The following is a 14,877-nucleotide window of genomic DNA, read 5'->3' on the forward strand; positions in this document are numbered from 1 at the left end:
ATAAACGATATAATGGGGGGGGTTGTACAGTCCCATAATATCTTCCTCTCCCCTCCTGGATATTAAAAACAATATCACAGGGAGAAGGTACAACACCTGCCATATTGGGAGTAATATAATCCTCTCTTCCCCTGGATATTAGGAACAACATCATAGAAGGGGTGTTCTCTCCCTGCCATATTGGGAGTAATATCATGCTCTTCCTCCTGAATATTAGGAACAATATCACAGGGGGCTTGTCCAGCCCCTACAATATTTGCAGTAACATTATATCTTTATGTGGATATTAGAAACAATATCACAAGGGTTTGTATACACCCTTCGATATTGGAGTAATATGATTCTCTTTCCCCTGGACATTAGGATCATTATTACCGGAAATGTGTACACCCCCTGCAATATTGGGAGTAATATCATTTTCTTTCCCCACCCCCTGGGTTTTAGAAACAATATCACAGGGGGTGTGTCCACCATCTGTGATATTGGGAGAAATATCACTCTCCCTTCCCAGGATGTAAAAAACAATATCATAGGGGTAGTGTATAACCCCTGCGATATTGGGAGTAATATCATCCTCTCCCCCCTTGAATATTAAGAACAATATCAAAGAAGGGGTGTACACACCTTGCAATGTTGAAAGTAATGTCATCCTCTCCCCCACTGGATATTAGGAAAAATATCACAAAGGGCTGTACACCTCCTGCGGTATTAGAAGTAATGTCATCCTCTCCCGCCTTGTATATTTGGAACAATATCACAGAAGGCATGTACATTCCACATGATATTGGGAGTAATATTATCCTCTCTTCTCCTTTATATTAAAAACTGTATCACAGGTGAGGTGTATACCCCATGCGATATTGGTAGTCTCTACCCCTCCTGGATATTAGGAACAATATCCTATGGTGGGTTTACACCCTTTGGGATATTCACAGTAATATCATCGTCACCGGCTTGGATAATACAATCAATATTATAAGCGGGGTGTACAACCCCTATGATATTGGTAGTAGTATCATCGTGTCCTTTCCTGGAATTAGGAACAATATTACAGGGTGTGTGTACACCTTCTGCGATATTTGGAGTAATAATGTTGTTTCCCCTTCTCGATATTAGGGACAATATTTGGAACCATGTCACAAAGAGGGTGTAAACCCCCTGTGATATTGGGAGTAATATCATCCTCTCACCTTCTTATATGAGGAACAATATCACAGTGGAGGTGTACACTTTTTGGGATATTGATCGTAATACCATCATCTCCCCCCCAGTTAATAGAAACAATATCACAAAAGGGGTGTACAACCCCCCGCTATATTGGGAGTAATAGCATCTTCTCCCTTCCTAAATTCTAGAAAACATATCGCAGGAGGGGTGTACATGCCCTGTGATACTGGGAGAAATACTATCCCTTCCCCCCGGATATTAAGAACAATATCACAAGGGGTTGTACACCCTCTGCGATGTTAGGAGTAATAGCATCCTCTCCCCTTCTGGATATAAGAAACAATATCACAGGTGTGGTGTACACCTCCTGCGTTATTAAGATTACTATTATTTTCCCCCACCAGATATTAGGAACAATATCACAAGAGGGGTGTACAGCGCCTGCGATATTTGAAGTAAGTTCATCATCTTCCTCTCTGGATATAAAAAAACAATATCACAGAGGGGGTGTACACCCTCTTCAATATAGAGAGTAATATTATTCTCTTTTCCCTGAACATTAGAAACAATATAGGAAGTAATATCATCATCTCCCCCAGTTGATATTAGAAACAATATCACAGAAGGGGTGTACATATTCTACCATATTGGGAGTAATGTCATCTTCTTCCCCCTGTATATTAGAAAGAAGATCACAAGGGGCTGTACAGCCCCTGCGATATTGGGAGTAATATCATTCTCTCTCACCCTATATACTAGAAACAATATCACAGGAGGATTGTACATTACTTGTGATATTGGGAGTAATATCATCCTCTTTTCCACTGGATATTAAAAACAATATCAAAAGTGGGATGTACACCCCATGTGATTTTGGAAGTAACATCATCTTCTCTTTCACTGTATATTGGGAACAATATTATAGGGTGCATGTACATCCTTTGGGATACAGACAGTAATATCATTGTCACCCCCTGGATATTAGAAACAATATCACAAGCGGGGTGTACAACCGCTATAATATTGGGAGTAGTATCATCCTCTCCCCAACTGGAATTAGAAACAGTATTATGGGGGTCTATACACATTCTGCGATATTGGGAGTAATAACCTCCTCTCCCTACCTCAGTATTAGGGACAATATCACAGAAGGGTGTACATCCCTTTCCATATTGACAGTAATATCATCTTCTTCTCCTCTGGATATTATGATCAATATCACAGGGTCATGTATACCCCTTGCAGTATTGGGAGTAATATTATCCTCTTACCCCCTTATATTGGGAGCAATAGCACAGGATCAATATCCCAAAATACACTTTTTGGGCTATTGATCATAAAGCCATCGTCCTTCTTCTGGATAATAGGAACAATATCAGAAGAGAGGTGTATAACCCCTGTGATGTTCGGAGTAATATCATTCTCTCCCTCCCTGGATATTAGAAAATATATGACAGGGGGCGTGTGCATGCCCTGCAGTATGGGGAGTAATATTATGCTCTCCCCTTCTGGATGTTAAGAACAATATCACAAGGGAGTTGTACACCCTCTGCGATATTGGGAGTAATAGCATCCTCTCCCACCCTGGATATTAGGAACAATATCACTGAAGGAGTGTACACCACCTGAGATACTGGGAGTAATATCATCCTCTTTCATCCTGAATATTAGGAACAATATCACAGGGGTGGTGTACACCTCTGGCGTTATTAGGAGTAATGTTATTTTCTCCTTCCCTGGATATTAGAAACAATGTCACAGGAGGGGTGTACAGCCCCTGCGATATTTGGAGTAATTTTATTATCTCCTTCCTGATATTAGGAACAGTATTATGGGGAGGTGTACATCCCCTTTGATATAGGGAGTAATATCATTCTCATTCCCCTGGATATTTGGAAAAATAACACGGGAGAGTGTACACCCCCTGCTATTTTGGGAGTACTATTGTCCTCTCCCCCTCCCCTTGGGTATTTGGAAAAAATATCACAGTGGGGGTGTACATCCTCTGTGATGTTTGGTGTAATACCATCCTGTCTTCCCCTGAATATTAAGAACAATATTACAGGGGTGATGTACACGTCCTGCGATATTGGGAGTAATATCATCCTCTCTTCCCCTGAATATTAGGAAAAATATCACAGGGAGGGTGTACACCCTTTGAGATATTGGGAGTAATAGTCTCTTCCACCCTGGATATTAGAAACAATATGACAGAAGGGGTGTACACCCCCTGCGATATTATGAGTAATGTATTCTTTTCCCCACTGGATATTAAAAACAATATCACAGAAAGGGTGTACACCCCTCACATTAAGAGTAATATCATTCTCTCTCTTCCTAAATATTAGGAGCAATATTACAAGGGATATGTACACTCCCTGCGATATTGGGAGTAATGTCATCCTTTTTTCTGTTGGATATTAGAAACAATATCACAGAGGGGGTATACACTTCCTGTGATATTGAAAGTAATATCAACTTCTCTTTTCCTGGATATTAGAAACAATATCACAAGTGGGGGTGTACACCCACGGGGATATATAAAGTAATATCATTCTCTCCTTCCCTGGATATTAGAAACAATATTACAAAGGAGTTGTACACCCCATTTGATACTGGGAGTAATATCAGCCTCTCCCCTTTGGATATTTGAAACAATATCACACATGGGGTGTACACCCCCTGCGATTTGGTAGTAATATCATCCTATCCCCCTGGATATTAGAAACAATATCACCCCTTCTGTGATATTGGGAGTAATATTATCATCTCCCCGCCTGGATATTAGAAACAATATCGCAGGGGGTGGGAGTGTACACCTTCTGCGATATTGAGAGTAGTATCATCCTCTCCTCCCCTGGATATTAGGAACAATATCACAAGGGGGATGTACAACAACTGTGATATTCGGAGTAATATACTCTCACAGCCCTAGATATTAGGAACAATATCACAGAGGGGGGGTGTGTACAGCTCCTGTGATATTGGGTGTAATGTTATCTTTTTCTTCCCTTCATATTAGGAACAATATCACAGAAGGGGTGTACACTCCCTGCAACATTGGGAGTAATATCACATTCTTCCCCGTGAATATTGGGAACAATATCACAGGGGAAGGGTGTACACCTTTTGCGATATTGGGAGTAATATCATTTTCTCCCATTCTGGATGTTAGGAAAAATATCACAGGGAGGTGTATAGCCCCTGCTTTAATGGGAGTTATATCAACCTCTTCCTCCTTGATATTACGAACAGTATCACAAGGGGGGTGTACATCTCGTGTGATATTGGAAGTATTATCATCCTCTCTTCTTCTAGATATTACAAATAATATCACTGGAGAGGTGTACACTCCAGCAATATTGAGAGTAATTTCATCCTCTCCTGCCCTGGATATTATGAACAATATAACGAGGGACTGTACACACGTTGCGATATTGAGAGTGATATCATCCTCCCTCCACCCCCCAGATATTACGAACAATATTGCAGGGGGCTCTACACACCCTGCGAGTAATATTGAGAGTAATATTATCATTTTCCCCCTTAATATTAGGAACAATATCACACGGGGGGTATACACCTTCTGCAATATTTGGAGTAATACCACTGTCTCCCCTCACCTTGAATATTACAAATAATATCACAGGGGTGGTGTACACCTTTGCGATATTGGGAGTAATATCATCTTCTTCCCCCTTAGAAACAATATCACAGGAAGGGTGTACAGCCACTGTGATATTGGAAGTAATATTATCCTCTCCCCCACTAAATATTAGAAACAATATCACAAGGGGAATGGACACCCCCTGCGATATTGACAGTATAATCCTCCTCCCCGCTGGATATTAGAAACAATATCACAGGAAGGATGCACACCTTCTGCGACATTGGAAGTAATATCATCCTCTCCTTCCCCCCTGGATATTAGAAACAATATCACACGGGGGATGTACACCTTCTGCAATATTATTGGGAGTAATATGATCCACTTTCCCCCTAGATATAAGAACAATCTCACAGAGAGGGGTACACTTCCAGGGGTACTGGGAGTAATAATATCCTCTCCTCCCCCGGATATTAGGAATAATATCACAGATGAGGTGTACACCCCCTGCAATATTGGGAGTAATATCATTTTCTCCCCACTTGGATATTAGAAACAATATCACACCATGGGCGTGCACCCCCTACATTATTAACAGTAATATCATCCTCTCTTCACATGGATATTAGAAACAATATCTCAGGAAGGGTGTACACCCTTTACGATATTGACACTAGTATCATCCTCTCCCCGTGAATATCAGAAACAATATCACAGCAGGGGTGTAGACCCCCTACGTTATTGGGAGTAATATCATCCTCTCCCCTCATAAATATTAGCAACAATATCACATAGGGGGTGTATACTCCCCGCGATATTGGGAGTAATATCATCTTTTCCCTCCCTGGATTTTAGGAATCATATCACAGGGGATATCTACACCTCTTGAGATATTAGGAGTAATATTAACCTCTTCTTCTTTGGATATTAACAATATTACAGGGGGTGTGTACGTCCTCTGTGCTATTGGGAGTAATATCAGTCTCTCACCTTTGGATATGAGAAACAATATCACAGTGGGGTGTACAGCCCCTGCGATACTGGTACTAATATCATCTCTTCCCGCCCCCTGGATTTTAGAAACAATATCACAGAAGGGGTGTACACAACCTGCGATATTAAGAGTAATATCATCCTCTCTTCCCCTAGATAATAAGGAACAACATCACAAAAGGGTTGTACACCCCCTGTGATATTGACAGTAATATCATGCTCTCTCTCCTGGATATTAGTAATAATATCACAGTGGGAGTGTACACACCCTGAAATATTGGGAGTAATATCTTCCTCTTGCCCCTGGATATTAGAAACAATATCACAGGGGGGTACTCACCACCTGTGATATTGGGACTAATATCATTTTCTCCCCCTCTGGATATTAGGAACAATGTCATGGGGGTGTGTACACTTTCTGTGATATTGAGAGTAATATCCTCTTCCACTCTGGATATTAAGAACAATATCACAGGGGAAGTGTACACCCTCTGCGATATTGAAAACAATATCATCCTCTTCCCCTCTGGGTATTAGGAACATTATCACAAGGGGGGTGTACACACCTGCAACATTGTTAGTAATATCATTCTCACTCCCCCTGGTTTTTAGGAACAATATAACAGGAAGGGTGTACATGCCCTGCTATATTGGAAGTAATATCGTCCTCTCTTCTCCTGTACATTAGGAACAATATCACAGGGTGGTGAACAGCCTCTGCAGTATTGAGAGTAATATCATCCTCTTTCCCCTTGATATTAGGAACAATATCACAGGGTGTGTGTACACCCCCTGTGATATTGAAAGTAATATCATTTTCTACACTCCTGGATATAAGGAACAATATCACAGAAGGTATGTACATCATCTGTGATATTGGGAGTAATATCTTTTTCCCTCTGGATATTAGAAACAATATCACATAAGGGGTGTACACCCCCTGCAGTATCGGGAGTAATATATTCCTCTCCCCCTTTGGATATTAGAAACAATGTCACAGCGTGTATACCTTCTGTGATATTAAGAGTACTATCACCTTCTCCCCCCCCAAGATATTAGGAACAATATCATAAGAAAGGTGCACACTTCCTGCTATGTTGGGAGTAATATCTTTTCCCCTGCGGATTATTAGGAACACAATCACAGATGAGGTCTACACTTTCTGCATATTGAAATTAATATCGTCCTTTCTCTTCCTGGATATTAGGAACCATATCACGGGGGGATGGGTGTGCACACTTCTTGCAATATTGGCAGTAAATCATCTTCTATTCCCCTGGATATTGGAATCAATATCACAGGAGGGTGTACACCCCCTGCGATATTAGGAGTAATATTGGCCTCTCCCCTTTGGATATTAGAAACAATATCATGGGGGGGGGGGGTGTACATCCCCTGCAATATTGGTAGTAATATCATCCTCTTTCCCCATTAATATTTGGAACAATATCACAGAAGGTGTGTACATGTCCTGCAATATTGGGAGTAGTATTATTCTCTTTCCCCCTGGATATTAGGAACAATATCACACCCCCTGTGATATTGGAAGTAATATTATCCTCTACCAGCCTGGATATTAGAAACAATTTCACAGGGGTGGTGTACAACTCCTACGATATTGGGAATAATAGCATTCTCTCCTCCGCTGGATATTAGGAACAGTATCATAAAGGAGGTGTACACCACCTGCAATATTGGGAATAATATCCTCTCATTCCCTGGATATTAGGAACAATATCACAAAAGGGAATATAAACCTTCTGTGATATTGGAAGTAATATTATCCTTTCCCCCAATAGATATTAGAAACAATGTCACGGGGAGATGTAGAACTTCTGAAATATGTAGAGTAATATCATCCTCTTTCCCTCTGCATATTAGAAACAAAATAACAAGGTGGATGTACACCCCCTGCAATATTGGGAGTAATATCATTCTCTTTCCCCATGGATATTAAAACAGTATCACATGGCGGGTGTACACTTCCTGGGATATTGAAAGCAATATTATCCTCTTTTCTTCTGGATATTAGGAATAATATTACAGGGGAGGATGTACACCCCCTGCGAAATTGGATGTAACATCATCTTCTCCTGCACCAGATATTAGAAAGAGTATCACAGAAGGGGTGTACACTCCCTGCAATATTGGAAGTAATATCATCCTCTACCCACATGGATATTAGAAACAATATCATAGAAAGGATGTACACCTCCTGGGATATTTATGGTAGTATCTTCCTCTCCCCCCTGGATATTTGGAGCAATTTCACAAAAGGGGTGTACACTCTTGGCAATATTAGAAGTAATATGATTCTCGCCAGGATGCTTGTAATATCCAGGGGGAGAGAAGATGATATTACTCCCAGTATCTCAGAAGGTGCACACCTCCTGTGATATTGAAAGTCATATTATCCTCTCACCCCTTGGATATTATGGACAATATCACAGGGAGGTGTACACCCCCTGCAGTGGTTAAAAGTAATGTCATCCAGTTTCTTCCTGGATATTACAAACAATATCACAGGGAGGTGTACACTTCATGTGGTAGTGGGAGTAATATCACGCTCTTCTTCCCTGGATATTACGAACAATATCACAGGAGGGTATACACAATTTGCAATATTGGGAGTAATATCATCCTTTCTTCCCTGGACATTACAAACAATATCACAGGGGAGTTTGCACCCCCTTCAACACTGGGAGTAAAATCATCCTCCTGCCCCGTGGATATTACAAACAGCATCACACGGGGTGTACACCCCCTGCGATATTGGGAGTAATATCATCCTCTTTCCCTTTTAATATTATGAACAATATCACACGAGGGTGTACATGCTCTGCAATATCGAGAGTAGTATCATCCTGTCCCTCGTAGATATTAAGAACAATATCACGAGGGGCTTTAAATTCCCTGCATTATTTGGAGTAATATCATCTTTTCCCACCCTGAATATTAAGAGCAAAATCACAGGGGAGTGTACATCCCCTGCAATATTGGGAGTAATATCATCCTCTCCCCTCGTAGATGTTACAAAAATATCACGCCCTTTGCGACATTGGGAGTAATATCATCCTCTTCCTTTCCTTGATATTAAAAACAATTATCACAGGAGAGTGTACAGTCCCTGTGATATTGGTAGTAATATCATCTTCTTTTTCCTTGGATATTTTGAACGATATCACAGTGAATGTAGAACACCTGCAATATTGGGAGTAATATCATTCTCTTCTCCATTGAACGTTACATAAAATATCACAGGGGAATGTACACCTTCTGCAATATTGAAATTCAACAAGAAGAGCTAACTATTGTAAATATGCATACACCAATACAAGAGCACCCAGATTCATAAAGTAAGCCCTTAGAGACCTACAAAGAGACTTAGACTCCCACACAATAATAAGGGAAGACTTTAACACCTCATTGTCGACACTAGATCACGAACGATATTACAAAGGTGGGGGTATGCCTCCTGTGATATGGGGAGTAATATTACCCTCTCCCCAAATGGATATTATGAACCAGAGCACAGGGGTGCACACCCGTCGCGATATAGAAAGTAATATTACCCACTCGCCGCTTGGATATTACAAACCGTATCACAGGACGGTGTACACCCCTGTGATATGGGGAGTAATATCACCCTGATTCCCCCTAAATATCATCAACCATACAACAAGGGCGTGTACACAGCCCACGGAATGGAGAGTAATATCACCACTCCTCTCCTAGATATTCCCAAATATATAAAATCCCTTGCGATATGGGAAAACACGTTCAAGATATTATCCAAAATAACTTCCCCAACCTAGCAAGGCAGGCCAACATTCAAATTCAGGAACTACAGAGAACACCACAAAGATAATCCTCGAGAAGAGCAACCGCCAAGACACAAAATTGTCATATTCACCCTTTCCCCACTAGACATTATGGACCATAGCACAGAGTGGTGTACACTCCCCGCAATATGGGGAGTAATATCACCCTCTCCCCTCCTGGATATTACGAACCATATTACGGGGGAAGGGGAGGTGTTCACGCCCCTGCGATATGGGGAGTAATGTCACCATCTCTCCCCAGGATATTAAGAACCATATTACAGAAGGGTGTACACCCCCCGCAATATGGGGAGTAATGTCATGCTCTCCCCCATCCCCCACAGATATTAGGAACCATATCACAGGGAGGTGTAAATCCTCTGTGATATAAAGAGTAATATCACCTTACTGCCCTTTGGATATTATGAACCATATAACGTGGAAGGCGGTGTACACATCACTCGATATGGGGAGTAATATCACCTACTCTCGCCCCAATGGATTTTATGAACCATATCACAGAAGGATGTAAAACCTTCGCGATATAGAGAGTAATATCACCCTCTCCCCGCCCCGGATACTATGAACCATATCACACCACTTGCCCTATGGTGAGTAATATCACCTTTTCCCCTTCTAGATATTACAAACCATATCACAGAGAGATGTACATCCCCCGAGATATGGGGAATAATATCACACTCACCCCACCCTTGATATTACTAACCATATAATGGGTGGGTACACCACCTGCAATATACACCACCTGGATATTATGAATTATGCTACACCCCTTGCAATATGAGGAGTAACATCACCCTCTCTTCCCACGGATATTATGATACATATAACAGGGGTGTGTACATCACCTGCAGTGTGTTGAGTAATATCACCCTCTGCACCACCTGGATATTACGAATTATGTTACATCCTTTGCAATATGAGGAGTAATACCACCCTCTCCACCCATGGATATTATGAACCATATCACAAGGGGGTGGACACCCCCCACGATGTGGGGAGTAATATCACCCTCTCCCACCCCAGATATTATGAACCACATCACAGGGGAATGCGTACCCCCGCGATGTGGGCAGTAATATCACCCTCTCCCCCCTCCCTGGATATTATAGATCATATCATAGCGGGGTGGACATCCCCTGCGATGTGGGGAGTATTATCACCCTCTCCCAATCCCGGATATTACAAACCATATCACAGGGGGATGGACACCTCCCACAGTGGGGAGTAATATCACTCTCTCCAACCCTGGATATAATGGACCATATCACAGGGGGTTGGACCCGCCCCCCGCGATGTGGGGAGTAATATCACCCTCTCCCACCCCCTGGATATTACGAACCACATCACAAAGGTGCGGACAACCCCCGCGATGTAGGGAGTAATATCACCCTCTTTCCCCCTGGATATTATGAACCATATCATAGTGGGGTGTACACCCCCTGCGATGTGGGGATTGTTATCACCCTCTCCCCCCACCCCCGGATATTACGAACCATATCACGGGGGTGTGTCCACCCCTCGCGATATGGGGTGTAATATTCCCCTCTCTTCCCACCCGGATGTTACAAGCCATATCATAGGGGGGGTGGACACCCCCGCAATGTGGAGAGTAATATCAGCCTCTCCTCTCGTGTATGTTACAAACAATGTCACAGAAGGCTGTACACACCCCGGGATACGGGGAGTGAGATCACCCTCTCCCCCCAGGATGTTACAAACCACATCACAGAGGGTTGTACAACCCCAGTGATATGGGGAGTGTTATAACCCTCTCCTCCCCTGAGTGTTATGAACCATATCACACGGGGGTGTACACACACCCGCGATATGGAGAGTGATATCACCCTCTCTCCTTCTGGATGTTACGAACCATATCACAGGGGAGTGTACACTCCCCAGCGATATGGGGAGTATTGTCATCCTCTCCGCCACTGGATGTTACAAACCATTTCACAGCGGGGTGTACACACCCCGTGATATCAGGAGTAGTATCACCCTCTCCCCTTCTAAATATTACAAACCCTATCACGGGGGGATGTACACTCAAGGTGTTTACGATATTGGAAAAAATTAATATATTCTCCCCTCTGGATATTAGAAACAACATCACCCGGGGAGTGGGTGTGCAGCCACTGCGATATTGGGCATAATTTCATCCTTCCTCTTCCCTTGGATATAGAAATTGTATTACAGGCGGGCGTACACCCCCTGCGATGTTGAGACTCATGTCATCCTCTCTTCCCCTGCATATTAGGAAAAATATCACAAGGGGGTGTGGACATTTTCAGCGCTATTGAAAGTAATATCCGCTTTTCTTCTGGATATAAAGAACAATATTACAGAAGTGGTGAACACCGCCTTTGATATTGGGAGTAGTATTATTTTCTGCTCCCTAAATGTTAAGAGCAATACCACAAGTGGGCTGTACACCCTTTGCTATATTTGGACTACTATCAAACTCTCCTTTTCTGGATATTAGGAAGAATACCACAGGCGGGGTGTACACTCCTAGAGATGTTGATAGTAATAGAATCCTCTCGCCTCTGGACATTAAAAGCAATATCACATGCGGGTTTACAGCCCCTGCAATACTGGGAGTAATATAATCCGCTTTCCACCTGGTTATTAGAAACAATATCAACCGGGGGAGGGTGTACAGCTCCTGCAATAATGGGAGTAATATCATCCTATCCCCCCCTGGATATTAGGAACCACATTACACTTGGGATGTACACCTTCTGCGATTTTGGGAGTAATATTCTCTTCTTACCTAGATGTTAGGAACAATATCACAGAGGCGGTGTAAACTCCCTGTGATATTGGGAGTAATATCATCCTCTCCTCCTCTGGATATTAGGAAATATATCACCGGGGAACGTACACATCCATGATATTAGGAGTAACATCATCCTCTTTTCCCCTGGATATTAGGAACAAAGTCACAAGAGGGTTGTACACTCTTTGTGATATTGTGAGTAACACCATCCTCTCCACTACTGAATATTAGGAACAATGTTAAAGTGGGGATGTACACTCCCTGCAATATTGGGAGTAATATCATCCTGTCTCTGCAGCGGATGTTAGGAACAAATTTACAGGAAAGATGTACACCCTTTGCGATTTTGGGAGTAATATTATCCCCCCCCCCCCAGGTATTAGGAATAATATTACACAGTGGGTGACCAGCCCCGGCAATATTTGGAGCAATATTAACATATCCCCACCCGGATATTAGGAATAACATAACAGGGGGGTGTACACATCCTTCAATATTGGGAATAACATGATTTTCTTTCCCCTGGATATTGGGAACAATATCACCGGGAATGTGTACACTTACTGCAATATCGGGAATAATACTATCTTCTCCCCACCCCCGGGTAGAAACAGTATCACCGGGGGTGGGGGAGTGGGGAAGGGTGGGCGTTGTGTACACTTTCTGTGATATTGGGAGTAATATCATCTTCTTTTGCCTGGATATACAGAACAATATCACAGGGAGGGAATACATCTGCCCTTCAATATTGGTAGTAATATTATCCTCTCCCTCCCTGGATAATGGAAACAATATCATAGAAGGGGTTTACACACCCTGCGATATTGGGAGTAATGTCATTCTCTTTCCTTCTGGATACTAGGAAGAATTTCACAGGGTGCTGTACATCCCCTGCGATATGGGGAGTAAAATAATTCTCTCCCACCCTGTACATTAGGAAAAATATCACCAGAGTGGTGTACATTCTTTGAGATATTGGGAGTGATATCATCCTCTCTTCCCCTGGATGCTAAAAACAATATCACAGGCGATGTACACCCCCTGCGATATTGGAAGTTGTATCTTCCTCTCCCCCTGGATATTAGGAACAGTACCATATTGTGGGTGTACATTCTTTAGGATATTGATAGTAATATCATCGTCACCCCCATGGATATTAGAAACAATATCACAAGTGAGGTGTACAACTCCTACGATATCGGGAGTTATATCATCCTCTCTCCCACAGGAATTAGAAACAATATCATGGGGGAGGGATGTACAACTTCTGCGATATTGGGAGTAATAACATCCTCTTTCCCCATCGATATTAGGGACCATATCACAGGAAGAGTGTACACCTCCTGCAATTTAGGGAGTAATATTATCCTCTCACGTTCTGATATTAGGAAATATATCACAGCAGAGGGTGCAAAATTTTGGGGATATTGATCATAATACCTTCGTCTGTCCCCCTGGATAATAGGAACAATATCACAAGGAGGGTGTACAACCTCCACGATATTGAGAGTAATAGCATCCTCTCCCCACCATCCCCTGGTTATTAGTAAATATATCACAGGGGGAATGTACACAACCTGCGATATTGGAATATCATTTTCTCCCTTTCTGGATATTAAGAACACTATCACGAGGGGGTTGTCCACTCTCTGCGATATTGGGAGTAATAGCATTCTCTCCCTCCCTGGATATTAGGAACAAATCACAGGGGTGCTGTACACCACTTGTGATATTGGGAGTAATATCATCCTCTTTCCCCCTGGATATTAGAAATAATATCACGGGGTGGTGTACACCACCTGAGTAATTAGGAGTAATATTATCTTCTCCCCACCCTAGATATTAGGAACAATATGACAGGAGAGGTGTACAACCTCTGTGATATTTGGAATAATTTTATTATCTCCTCCCTGGATATTAGGAAAAATATCAGAGTGGTGGTACACACACTCTTTGATATAAGGAGTAATATCATCCTCTTTTCCCTTGATATTCAAAACAATATCACAGGGGGGTGTACACCCGCTGTAATATTCGGAGTAATATCATCCTCTCTTCCTCTGGATATTAAGAACAATATCATAGAGGGGTTGTACACCCCATGCGGTATTGGGAGTAATATCATCCTCTTTCCCATGGATATTAGGAACCATATCACAGAAGGGGTGTACACCTTTTGTGATATTGGGAGTAATGTCATCTTCCCCTCACTCTTGATTTTAGAAACAATATCACAGGGCTGGTGTACATCCCCTGCGATATTGAGAGTTATATCATCCTCTCTTCCCCTGGATATTATGAAAAAATCACAGAGGGGGGTTACACTTTCTGCAATATTTGAAGTAATGTCATCTTCTGCCTGCCCTGGATATTAGGAACAATATTACAAGGGGGGTGTACACTCCCTGCGATATTGAAAGTCGTATCACCTTCTCTCCCCCTTGATATTGAGAACAATATCACAGAAAGTGTGTACACCATCTGCAATA

This window comes from Theropithecus gelada, chromosome 6, assembly GCF_003255815.1.
Source record: "Theropithecus gelada isolate Dixy chromosome 6, Tgel_1.0, whole genome shotgun sequence".
Classification (NCBI taxonomy): Eukaryota; Metazoa; Chordata; class Mammalia; order Primates; family Cercopithecidae; genus Theropithecus; species Theropithecus gelada.